Source organism: Polistes canadensis, unplaced genomic scaffold (assembly GCF_001313835.1).
Source record: "Polistes canadensis isolate GaletaPanama2010 unplaced genomic scaffold, ASM131383v1 scaffold_58, whole genome shotgun sequence".
Lineage (NCBI taxonomy): Eukaryota > Metazoa > Arthropoda > Insecta > Hymenoptera > Vespidae > Polistes > Polistes canadensis.
The window spans coordinates 534,794-547,750 of record NW_014569605.1 but is presented as its reverse complement, the minus strand read 5'-3'; the positions used below and the strand labels follow the sequence as shown (position 1 = coordinate 547,750).

General features: G+C 37.2%; 1 long non-coding RNA gene across 3 annotated transcripts in view; it reads right to left on the bottom strand.

The window, feature by feature from the left end:
• LOC106785873 overlaps positions 1 to 12,957 on the bottom strand; it is a 48,525-nt gene that overhangs the window by 29,030 nt on the left and 6,538 nt on the right. The window contains exon 3 of one of the 3 annotated variants that reach the window (XR_001381575.1): positions 7,038 to 7,489. The exons of 1 other annotated variant lie outside the window; for it this stretch is intronic. This is a non-coding gene — a long non-coding RNA (uncharacterized LOC106785873). Of the gene's footprint in view, positions 1 to 7,037; positions 7,490 to 8,450; positions 9,517 to 12,957 lie in introns of those variants that run through there. One more of the 3 variants, XR_001381574.1, reaches the window with a different exon arrangement.

Sequence of the window (12,957 nt, the reverse complement as noted above, 5' to 3'; positions counted from 1 at the left end):
ACGAGGGAGGAAGGAAGGAAGGAAGGAAGGAAGGAAGGAAGGAAAGAGAATAGGAAAGGATCGCGCTACGGTGATGGTGGCGACGGCAACAATGAAAAATAATGGCGTAGTACCGCCCTCGTCGTTCTTCATGCTCCCTCTTACATTTTACCATTCGTAGAGTAAGAAGGAAAAGCCGGAAAAGAGCAGAGCAGAGCAGAGCAGAGAAGAGAAGAGAAAAGAAGAGCCGAGCAACTCTCTCGCACCCTTTAATCTTCGCCTTAAGCCACGAGCCGTTTCGCGCGTTTAGCGCCAAATGAAAAATTCATTTCTACAAAGGTGACAGGAGAAGTTCTCCTTCTCCTCTTCCTTCTCCTCCCCCACCGACTTTTTCCGACCGCTTCTTAATGCCCCCCGCCCCCCACCCCAACCACCGTCACGGAATTCATTACGAGAGTGTCTCCGTTACGGCATTCTCGTTCCGCAACGATTTACCGGTGCGAACGACAACCATGCAAAATCGAACATTTTCCTCGCGATTTTACGTCTCTCGCCGCAAGAAGTAATACGCGTTAAATACGTTCCAATTGGAAACGGAGGTAGACGAAACTTTCCGTTTCTCTCCTTTTCTCCCTTTATGGATCCACATGAGAGAAATTCCTACTACCTACCTACCTACCTACCTACCTACCTTCCTACCTACCTACCTATCTACCTACCTACCTCTTGGAATCAAGTTCTTCGAAGATGCGGAGAAACTAATGCATCCTTGAAAGCCGAGCAACGCGTTACGATCGGGCGAATAGTAAGAGGAACTCTCGAAGAAAAATACGTTTTATCTCGAGGTTCCCGTATAAACGAATCGACTCGGTTAAAAGAAATATTATTCGATAAAAAGAGAATTTCGATGAGACTACGACTACGACGACGACGACGACGACGACGACGACGACGACGACGATGACGACAACGATGTCAAAGAAGTAGAATTTTAATGCGAACGTTTGCGAAGTGGATCGATCGAGATGATAAATCCCGGTAAAACGGTCCAAGGATTAACCCCCTTCTTTTGCTTCCCCTCCTCTTTTTCTTCCTTTTTCCTCCTCCTTTTCCTTCTCTCGTCGTCGTCACCGTCGTCGTCGTCGTTGTAGTTTCCCGACGGTGGCAGCGCGTTTAAGGATGCCAATTGAATTAACTCCTCGTTCTTACGAGATACCACGACCGGATAGCCTTTTCTCTTTGTCACAATTAAGCGATATTTACATAGCGTGAGATCCCACAAACGACGGGTGTGCCAGCAGCAGCAGCACCATCACCAACACCACCATCACCAGGAGCAGCAGCAGCAGCAGCAGCACTAGCAACCTCGACTACTTATACTTTTTTTCTACGAGACTTTCTCGTTTTACGTAAGCGCCGAGCATGCTAAATTATCTCCAACGCGCATTACATTTGCTGGCGTTGGTGCGACGATTTATCAGTCGCGATTGGATTACTATATTTTCTCTCTGAAGTAGCACGCACACTCTCGTACTCGCGCACGGAACATGCGATTTGCATGCAAAGCGGCGATCAAGCGTCTATCGTATAATGCCATACACATACCTGTGTACATACGTAGATATCTAAGTATAACGCTGCCATTAATATGAAAGCCTGTAAATCGATTTGCCGTTTGCGACCATTTTTTCCCGCATTTTTTCCCGCATTTTTTCCTGCATTTTTTCCCGCATTTTTTCCAAACCTCTGTAGGAAAGAAAAAAAAAGTAAGAGAAAAGGAAAAAACGAATATCTCGCGAAAAAAGAATACCTAAATACGCTTGATGTCTTTACTTTTTTAAAAAGCACCATCGTCCTGCTACGCCGTTAATTCGATCGGAACGGTGCTTCGTTTATCGCGGAGCATCCTCTTCATAACTGTCCCTCCATTTTACGTAATTATAACCGTCTGAAAGAGGAGGACAGATTCGAGAAGCATCTTTCTCACGACCGGGAGGAGCGCAGCCTTTATCCTTTAATCACTTTTCTTTTTTTCCTTATCTCATTCAACCCGGAAGGAGAAGAATCGATTCGAAAAGGGCTGGTAATTTGGAATATCACAAAAAAAGAAAAACGACGAGAAACAACACGGTGGTCGAGCTAGGCGAATGTTTTTGGTATGCGTAAGTATAGTTGCACGTAGGTGTATTATTTCTTCGTGTGTGGCAAACGAGAAAGAAACTTTAACGAGCGTGTTAAGAAAGGGAAAATAATTAATATCGGCCACGGTTGCTCTCCTCCTTACGGTTTTACCATCCCTCTCTTCTCCTCTATCTCAACCCTCCTTTCTCGATCGTGTTGTCTTATGCAGATGCAACCGAAGCGCATTAGTGGCAGGTACGTACAAACTTGCCCACGCCACGCAGCTACCTTCGCGCGTGCATATGGCTTTAATGGATGTAGTACATAACCACGGACGAGAGGGTGTATCGATGCCACACCGTTTGCCTATCTATATACGTCCTCGCCGTTTAATCTCTAATAATTCCACGAGCAAAGCGAACGAGCAAGCAAACATGAGAGAGAGAGAGAGAGAGAGAGATAGCGATAGAAACGTTATGCAAAACGACTTCTCGTCGATCCGCCCCTACTTCGAACAAACCGAGCCAACCTTCAACGATCGAAATTTTTTCTTATTATCGTCTTATACTCCTAATTTATATTTTATTTTATTTTATTTTATTTTATATCTTCTTTATATTTTAATGTCACGCATCGATGCCTCTCTTCTTTGTCTATCATCATCCTTACGTGATACTTGGAAAAAGAGAGGGAGAAAGAGAGAAAAAAAAGCATCTTAACGTAGCACGAAATTCGAACGTTTATCTTGTCTCGTTTCTTATTTCAATCCTATTAATTCCGTTGGGGAACGGCAGCGGTGGCGGCGGCATCGTTAATGAATTCGCAGGAGTGATGTAAAGCGCGATTGAAGTCGGTAAGTTATGTAAAGTAATAAATTTACAAGACGGCTACAGTGACATGATTATTACACACTACGTACTCGTACCGTAAGGAAAGAGAATTGTTATCGTTCTTACGATCGGTAATAAGATTAAAAAAAAGGTAAGATTCATTGAACGTATGTCGGTTCAGAGAGGGCTGAGCAAAGGATAATCGAGGACCCCCTTAAATGGATTTGAGAGAGTATCGATGATAATGTATGTGGAGTAACTAATTATTAGTAGCCGACTTGGCCATTTAATTGGCCCGAACCTCTCTCTGTGACCTTTGAATTTAATTGTACATATATACGCGTACATATATATATATATATATAGTATATACTTTATATGTATACGTATATATATATAAGTAAAATACGTATACCTAACTATAGACATGCATCGTTTCTCGCCGACAAGAAATCGTTTATTAACGAAGTCAGTTACACCTGTATAAGACTCCTCGATGACGAATATTAAAAAATACAATTTCTCGATGACTTTAAAACGACACCGACGAAGGTGCATAACTTTAACGAAAGCAATTACGTTTGCTACAAAAAGAAGATGTTATCTGAAATATTGATTGTCATATCGGAAGTTATCATTGTTGATAATATATCTTAATTCGTGAAGAAAATCGAATAAATTAAATGACATCGTGACGTATCAATCGATGCGAAAAATACAAATTTTAAAAGAATAAGTTGAAGAAAGGAAAAGCACGTGTCACCTATACGCGACTAAAGTGAAATTTCTTAAGAATTTTATCTTTGGTAATTGCAATCAATCTTTATTGAACTATTATATTATTAATTATTTTTGTCTGCATTACTATGAGTATTGCATAAAATGCCCGGTCAATCTTTAAAGTATGCTTCAGTTGGCTGTGTTTTGAGCACGGGAGAGGGGAAGTGTTTTCAAGCTTGTATAAGTGAAACAAACCACGGAAATTTAAAAATTTGTACAAAATGTTCTTAAAAAGTTTTTGATAATCTATAAAATATGCTTCAGGGAGGTATGTTAAAAGCATTTTAAATTATACATAGATCGTAATATATACACACATTTCATTTTTTAACGCGAATTATTTGATAAATCTAAATATTTCATTTTATTGTTTCAAAAACAATATGTTAGAAGGGTCAAATGAAAGTAAATAATGATTAAACATGTAAATAACTTTCAATTGAATTTTACACATCCATTCGTCCGATAGTATAGTTGTGTTGTATAGCTTACAATTAGATTTGGATAGATCGTGAGCAATACTGATTCAGATCTTATCGTGAGAAGGTTGCTGTATTTGGAAACCTAGGGGCTAAGACAATACTTCTACATTTATTTTTCTAATAAATTTATTTCATTCTAGTAACTTATTAGAAAGAAATGTAATAAATTCAACGCGAAAAACAAGTCACAAATTTTTTCTCCAACTTATCATTCAAGTTGGATGAACAAAAAATAATGAAATTCATTTTAAATCTACTTACCGACCTGATTAAGGAATAGAGCCCATTTACAGTACTCTATTCGTTAATTAACGCAAATATGCAAACGCTTTGATGCAAATTCGGTTGAAACTTGAAATATAAAATGCAAACTAATGCGAGAATCTAAACGTTCTGATTTACATTAACTTAAAGAAACTTAAGATGTACCACGCAAGTTTTTACAATACGAACGCACGTACTGATGTGCATTAACGTGCATTGAGTATTATGTTAATAATAATAAGATTTCATAATGTTATAAGACACTTTTATATTTTTAAACTACAAAAAAAAAACACAAAATAGTAATACAATTCCATAATTTTCAAAGCATCTATTTTAAATAAATATGAATTGAAGTGTATCAATGTAATATGAAATCTTAAAAGAAGGAAAATTGTAATTCAATATAAAAAGATATTAAATAAATATTACAACGTAATTGATGATAATTAATTAATTGCTACTGCTTGTTTTAAGAAATCCTAAGTTAATCAAGTCTCATAGATTTATAACTAGAATAATATGAGTAATTTTTAATATTATCATATAATGAGTCAGAATTGAAGTAATTAGACTAATCAGAATAATCTAGATATCTAGAGATAAAATAATATTTAAAAATGTAGAAAAATATACATAAGGTGATAACGGGTCTTCTTCAACTATGCAAAAGAAATGTATCACTATCGACAAAAAATGGGATATTATATGTAATAATAGAGCTATGATTGATAATGAGGTGAAACGTAAGTAAGGTAGTTCAAAATATCGAAACCGATATCGCGCTACATTATATTATATTCTGCCCCAAATGCGAGCATATATGAACACGCTCATTATGAAAGAATTTACACAAAAAATAGAAAAATTAAACGACAAAATAGAAAAAGGATTATACCGAATTAAAATCTGCAAACTTGATAATCCAGGTGCATGTATAATCACGTATGCAATCCTGGTTCCTGTTCAGAACTTATTAATATAATCCGAACTCATAAATGTGGGACAACTTTTTAATAAGGTTTATCTATATATCAAAACTTATACAATTTAATTTCACTACAATAATTTCTTTTATTTTCAATCTGTGTAAAAATAGTTGAATGATTTTTATATAATTTCTTTCTGCTTTCATTTCTTGTAAAATTTTTATTTATACATATATTTATAATAAAAATACTTTCTTTAAATGTATCTTATGTAAATTGTATATTTATTTGTTAATAATTTTAGAATTATAATGCATACCTATAAAATACTTATATATGCACTCATGAGTAGTAACTATACTTTTTTGTATTTTTATTCGCTTCGTAAGATTTATACATTTTCAATTAGAATGGTAAAAATTTGATTTTCACTCGTTTGATAATATATTATATATATATAGATTAAAATGAAATTTTCTAATTATTATTAGATACATTTATTTGGTTCAAAATAAATATTACGAAAATTGAAATATATCAAATTATCTACTTATTTAGTACTTCTGTCAGTGCATTCATTAATTCATTTGTTAAATCGAAACGTGACATAGAAGAAATAGCAATAGGTAGCATGATTATGGTTTATGGTTTAAATTAATCAAAACCTTTTAGACATATAATAGGACTTCGCTTATAGCCAAGCCGATGGCAAAGATATTATCTTCGCTATGTTAAAAGCAAACTCTGTCTGGAATTCCGAAAGCCATAAACTTACAAAAAATTCCTAAGAGGCAATAAATAAAATAAACATACGATTTTTCGGTTATTTTTATACCAGGAGTTATGCTTCTTTCACATTCAATCAACAAACATCCGAAGGTGTTGTAAATATTTTTCAGTCTTTCTTTGTCGCTTCAACATACATACTATGATGCAGTTCTTAATTCAATTAACAAACATAAACTCTTTTCTATGAAAGCCTATGGGAACTTGCCAACTATTTGCTAATCAACGTTTTCTAACAATTTAAAACTCCACCTTCGTTACCTTTAGAAAAAGAATTAGAGTCATTTATATATATATATGTTATAAAATAAGCTAGAAATGAAATAAAAGCTTATTTTTTCCGATGTATGTTTTCTATTTCTAAAGAAAGATTTTTATTTGTTTTTTAATATTTATTTCGATAATTAATAAGTATAATATATGTGTGTGTTTTTGTTGTTATATTGGTTCTTCTATTGAAATTATTTTCGAAATTATTATTAAATATAATCTTAAATATTTGATAAAAGCCTACTTTTAAAAATGCATATACATATTAAAATATATATTAAAAATATTAGGTTGCTAGGAAATTTAGATAATTAATAAGTATATTCATGTATATATCGATTATTTGATTAAAGTTATTAAAAAATAATTGTTATACGTATCACAAATTTTTGATATGCCTAACTAAAATGTATATATGTACATATTAAAACATCATACTATTTCTAAGAAACTAGAATAAGTCGAGCATATAAATGATTTTAATTCATTCCTGGCAATTAAATAAATAATATTTTGCTTGAGAGGTGTACATATGTTTAAAAAAATTGACGCCAGGACTAATAATTTGTAAAATAATTATTAATTAGAAATATTTTTTTAATGTACATTCGCGATATCTCATGAAAATAATTTCAGACGTAAAGTTCCATCATAAAAAACATGTGATATAACTTTCAAATAATTTTGTTTATAATCGCAGAGAGAAAAAACCGAGGATAGGAAAATCTGAAATTAGTATGGGTTCTATTTCAATCTCTCTCTTTCCCTACAACTATGCTCCTTCTCCTTTAAGTGTTGTTTCATAAAATTTTGTCGCCTTAAGAAGTAACATTTGATAAAGAAAAGAATTTATCGCAAATAGTAGTACTATGGGGGAAGACGAAACGGGGGCAACGAAAACTCGAAAAAGATTATTCGACACGGTGAACTGCCTCGAAATTTTTCCACTTCGACGTGTCAAGCATCGAACGACTATCATCCCTCTTTTTCTCTGTTTTTCTTGTTTTTTCTTTTTTTTCTCCTCTTCCCTTCTTCCTTTCGTCTTTTCCTGCAACAAAACCATCGCTAAACACGAGGGCGTGTGTAGTACGGTCGTGTATCGAATTTCGATTCCGTTGGTCGATTGCGTATACGCTCGACCACTCCAACTCTACCGGGGTTCAAATTTCTCGAGGACCTCTCGTTATTTACTGTCATCCGACTCGGTTACGCCTTCTTCGTCCAGTCTCTTTCTCTTTTTCTCTTTCTCTCTCTCTCTCTCTCTCTCTCGTTAAATTGCTCACTCACTTTCTTTACTTTTTTTTTCTCTATCTCGGCTTTCTCGTCCTTGAGCAAAATCGGTAGAACTATAAGAGGAAAAAAAAGCTAAGGCAAGAAACCGAAGGTCCCTCTCAAAATTCAGTCGAAATCTTTCCCTCAACATTCGAGTCCCGATGTTAAATTAAATCAGATTGGATTCGAAGAAAGCAATTGGACGGGTAAGGTCTGGAGAATCTTCTAACGCAAACGAAGGAATGCAAAGATCCGTCCTTCCCCGTTCTTCCTTTATATTATATTACTCTCTTCCATCGTCGCATTTGTGTCATGTCAGTGACGGGACATCTATTTACTACTATATAACAGTGTGTGAGTGTCCCTTAAAATCCGTATACTGTTACGGTTACTAAATTTTTGTATCTTTTGAATGAAGACAATTTAGAAATACATTCAGTAAATATGTAATTAACGAATACTAATATATTTATTTCTAAATAGTCTTCATCTAAAACATACTATATCAATATTTGTCAAGTAGAAATCTAGTAAACCTAACGGTGTACCATTTTAATGGACATTCGAACTTCAAGCAAAGAATGTGGGAGTATCCGATTCAAAGGATATCCGGATGAATATCCTTTATTTATTTGTCTAGTACTTAATCCAATTAATTATAAGTATATAAATAAATAAATATTTTGTTGGATATAATTAATATATATATGTATGTAAAGAAAATGTACTATCTTTAAAACTGAATTTGCCGCGCTATCGCGGCTGGGTATTGAATTTGGCAACATGGATTGATGAATAGAGAGAAACAGACGGATACGAACAAAGAGAACAGAAAGCACGTGTGTGATTTTTAGTGCAATAATAATGATAAGTAGTTTAATAAAAAAAAAGAGTAAATAAAAGTGTAACGGGGGAAAAGGAACTTTAATTGTCATTTCTCTGTTACAGGTAAGACTGTAAATACTGTAAATATGATGTAGTCGATAAATAAATTTTTAAAACTTTGTTACAGAGCAACCGATTCAGTTTTACTTTCCTGAAAAATCTCAACATTATAGAAATTAAGATTATTGTCTTATATATATTAAAAACGCTGATCTAATAAAAGAGCAGATTCCTGAAAAAACACGTCGAAAATATCTGACGTTGTTGATCACTTCTTGCGTCACGAACGAATACTTTTGTAGATGAAGAAAATATTTCTTTGTCTGCTTGATTTAATCGTTTCTAAGAGCTGTTTTTGGAGTCTCCATAACGCATGTACGCGTTGCTTGGATGTACGAGTCCTCCTACTCGTTCGTTCATCGTTCCTCGTCGTTCTCCGAGTCGATCGGAGATAAACGATGCATTGTCTCGGATGTTCGAGCGACGACTACCACCAGAGAATCGTCGTCGTCGTCGTCGTCGTCGTCGTCGTCGTCGTAGTCGTAGTCGTAGCTGTCGTTGCCGTCTTGCTGCTGTTGCTGCCGTTGGCTCTTGAGGGGCATACCTCGTATATGCAGATACGCTTTCGCCTCGATGTATACCGAGGCCATTATGCTCGCTCCAAAGGCCCTCCACTCGTCTGAATTTACGAACGTTTCCCTCTCACTCTCTCACCATCTATCTATCTATATCTATATGCTTGCTTGCTTGCGTGAACGAGCGAGCGCGTTCGTAACTGTGTGTGTCTTTCTCCGTGTCGCTTTGTACGCACGAGCTTCGTTATTATTCGAAGCGAGAAAGCATTGTCATGAGGAGAAACGTAAAGTTTACGATCGTTATCGAGTATCCTCTCTTGATTTTTCTCCTTTTGCTTCTCTCCTATGCAATTTCAACACAACACAACAAGAGTAAAAAAAAGAAAAGAAAAGATAGAAAGAAAGAAAGGAAAAAAACGTCGTCTGTGTTTCATTGGAAATTTGCAAAACAATTTTCGAGATTCCGATCGTTCTATACTATAGCAAAAAAAAATAGAAAAAGAAAAAGGACAACATTTGTAAAGAAGGAGAATGAGCAGCAGAAGGGAGGATTTGATTTTGCGTTAAAGAAAAATAAATCTTGGTTAGATAAGCCATTGAAAGGATCCCCTTAAATAGAAAACGTCAAGCTTAGGAGGTAGGTAGGTAACGGTGTCATCGTCAAAATTTGTCGTCGTGACTGTCGGAACGCAAAGTGGGCTTCTTTTAAAAAAGGGAAGTCGGCTTGTCGGTAGAAAAAGACTTTTTTCCGCTCCCTTTAGCTTTGGCTTCTCCCCGTTCGTGTATCCTCGACGCGTTTACAGGATGAAGCGTGTAAACGGAGGAGGAAAAAGAAAAAGAGACGAAATAGGCGGCGGATGCCTTGAAGCAGCCCGCGTAAATCTGATTACGAGACGAAAGCAGGAGTCGCCTCATAAATTCTCGATGAAAGTCGACGTTAGAGAAAATGTCGGGGCTTCTCGTGTGGCAGCCAGCCCTCTTTATATAAAAAAAAAAAGAAAGAAAAGGAAAAAATGAAAAGAAAAAAGAGAAAAATGAGCGACCGCCTTTAGCGTTTAGGTGTTGACCTCCACCCTAATCGAAGCCACTGGCGGAGTCCGAAGAATTTATTTATTCGCTTAACGCGCCTTTTATGAACCCTTCGGTGCGGGTGTCGGGCTCGCACGTTCCTTCCTGGCGAGTTTGTGTGCGTGTGTTACTGGCTGGAACGAAGAGGGAAGGAAGGAGACAAAAAGACGAGGGATGAGAGAGAGAGAGAGAGAGGGAAAAACGTAAATTAGTGGACTTACACGCTCTGCAGCCCCCATTAAGCTAACGTAGCGAAGTATTATTAAGTCACCGCCCGTCGCCGATAGTTACGGACGACCTCCTGCGCTCGTGGATAATAATAATAGAGCACTGTGTGGGCCCAGGACGAAGTCGTCGTCGTCGTCGTCGTCGTCGTCGTCGTCGTAGCCGACTATGACGATGACGACGGCGAGGACTACGACGTAGGCTGGGATAATAATAACACAATAGCCCGTCACAATGGATAACCGGCTAATAAATGGGGGAAAAGGAATAGAGACGATCGTCCGATGAAGCGACCAACAGAACCCTACGTGTGTCTATCTATGTACGTAGATATATTTATACTATGTATAGAAGTACCTATGTGTATTTCTCCGAGTAACGTGCCGAGAGATATCAGACGAGAATAGTTCGGAAAATTCAGAAAAGCGCGCATCCTAGAAATCCATGACTTAACTCGCTTCGCGTGAATAGGAGTCGAGAATAGAAAAAAAAAAAAAAGAAAAAAAGGGATGTAAAAAAAGAAATCTTTTTGTCGTGGTGGAAACTTTAACCGCGACAATATTTCCACGTTGTCGAGCCGAAGGAGTTCTCTTGAGAAACTAAAGAGTAGATGTAAGGAGAGAAACATATCTATTCGAAAATTCCAATCGTCACGCTTCGTAAAATCGTCTCCGCACTTTGATATTTGCCCCGAACATACGCAAATTTTGCTACGATTTTGTAAAAGAAATAGATATATAGTTAAAAATTTGCAATAAGTTATTAAAACGATATCCATAAATTGTGTATCTAAAAAAAAAGAATAAAAAGAAAAAAAAAAACCTTTGAAGATTGTAAAATTGCGCATTAGTATTAGGACTACATCGTTTATATGTATGATCCATAACGAACAATTGGAACGATATGTTCGAGCAGCTCGACGTCGATGTCACTATTCATAACATCGAAAGCATCGAGACGGAAAGCAGCAGCGGGCTCGGTATCGATAGAAATTAGCCGAATTAGTATAATGCGGCCCGATCGCTCATCATTTTCTCCTACACCGTATTACGCAACGCGCGAACCTGTCGGTGTTTATCTTTACCGATCTGGAAGCACGATCGACATCGTAAACGGTAGCATATAGGCGATATATACATGCAAACGACGACGTCGATCGCCAGATGAATTTTTAATTATGCATGCGCGTCCGCGCCTCTCCGCATACCCATGCATTATTATTATAGCTCTCTTCCTCTTTCCCTCCCACTCTCTTTCGCTTGGTCACTCAGTGGATCTCTTTCTCTCGTTGGTTATATGGGCATTTAATGGTAGAGTGGCGATCGATAAACGATCGTCGTCGTGCTCGTATTCGAGATTTCCGTGTCGCAACACGGGATGCCCGGTTAGTATTACGCTACACCGTCGACAGAGCAAATGAGTAATTATTCGGCACGCATGCCCGATCTCGTTAATCGTAGCATCGGGCAATGCCTTACGGCTTAGCCAGCGTACGGCGGCTTGTGGCTTATGGCTTAACAGCCTGCCTTCTCGTATACCGCCTGACGCCGGACCTGTCTACTAATCTACCCCTCTCCCTTCTTACTCTCTGTCTATCGCTCTCTCGTTAGTTCACCGATTTTCTTTCTCGCTTCTCCATCTGATATCTCCTTTTCGTCCTTCTAGTTCGGGATCGGATCGTGAAAAGCGGATTACGTTCTCGGAGAGCACATTCTTTCGAGACGAGGGCTTCCTCGAGAGTCGAGAGATAAGGCTGATCCTCCACTCTCGACAAAGGGACTTCGTCCGCTCCGATAACTGAGAATACCTGTCTCTTTATAAGGCTCTAACGAACCGATTTGTTTCGGAGAAGAGATAATATCCAATCTCGATCGTCTCATCAATTTCCCTCGCTAATTGCATTTCTTTGTTGTCTCTTTTATAAACTTACGTATTTAGCTACTTACTTATTTACTTATATATGTATTTCAAAATAGATCGGAACATTGATTATTCTCTATTTCCTTCAAATCTTACTAATATCTGTTCTCTATAAATATATACAGAATCAGTATCGATTTGGTAATACATTCTTTGATTACAAGATTTAATATATCTGAAGATATAAATCAAAGAGGACCGATAGAATATCCGAGAATTCTTGGAAAAGATACCTGCATAATCGCTTTTAATCTTTTGATACACCTGTCCTTTGAAGGTATATCGAGAGAAAGAGGGAGAGAGAGAGAGAGAGAGAGAGAAGGCAAGCAAGAGTATGTAAACTCAAGTCTTGCACGCGTTCCCTAAGCGAGGAGGATACTAGGATGCGGGCGTTTATGCGGGCGTATACGCGCGATCGCACGAGCTAGTGCAACACGTGGCGTTGCCACCGCAACAGCGTCTAATTAGCCGCTCGGTTGCGCGCAGAATTGAATTTCAATCGTCGTAATTCGCTGATTCGCTTCGTGCGTGCGAGCATGAAAGCATGGAGAACGGAGAAGGATCGAGAGCT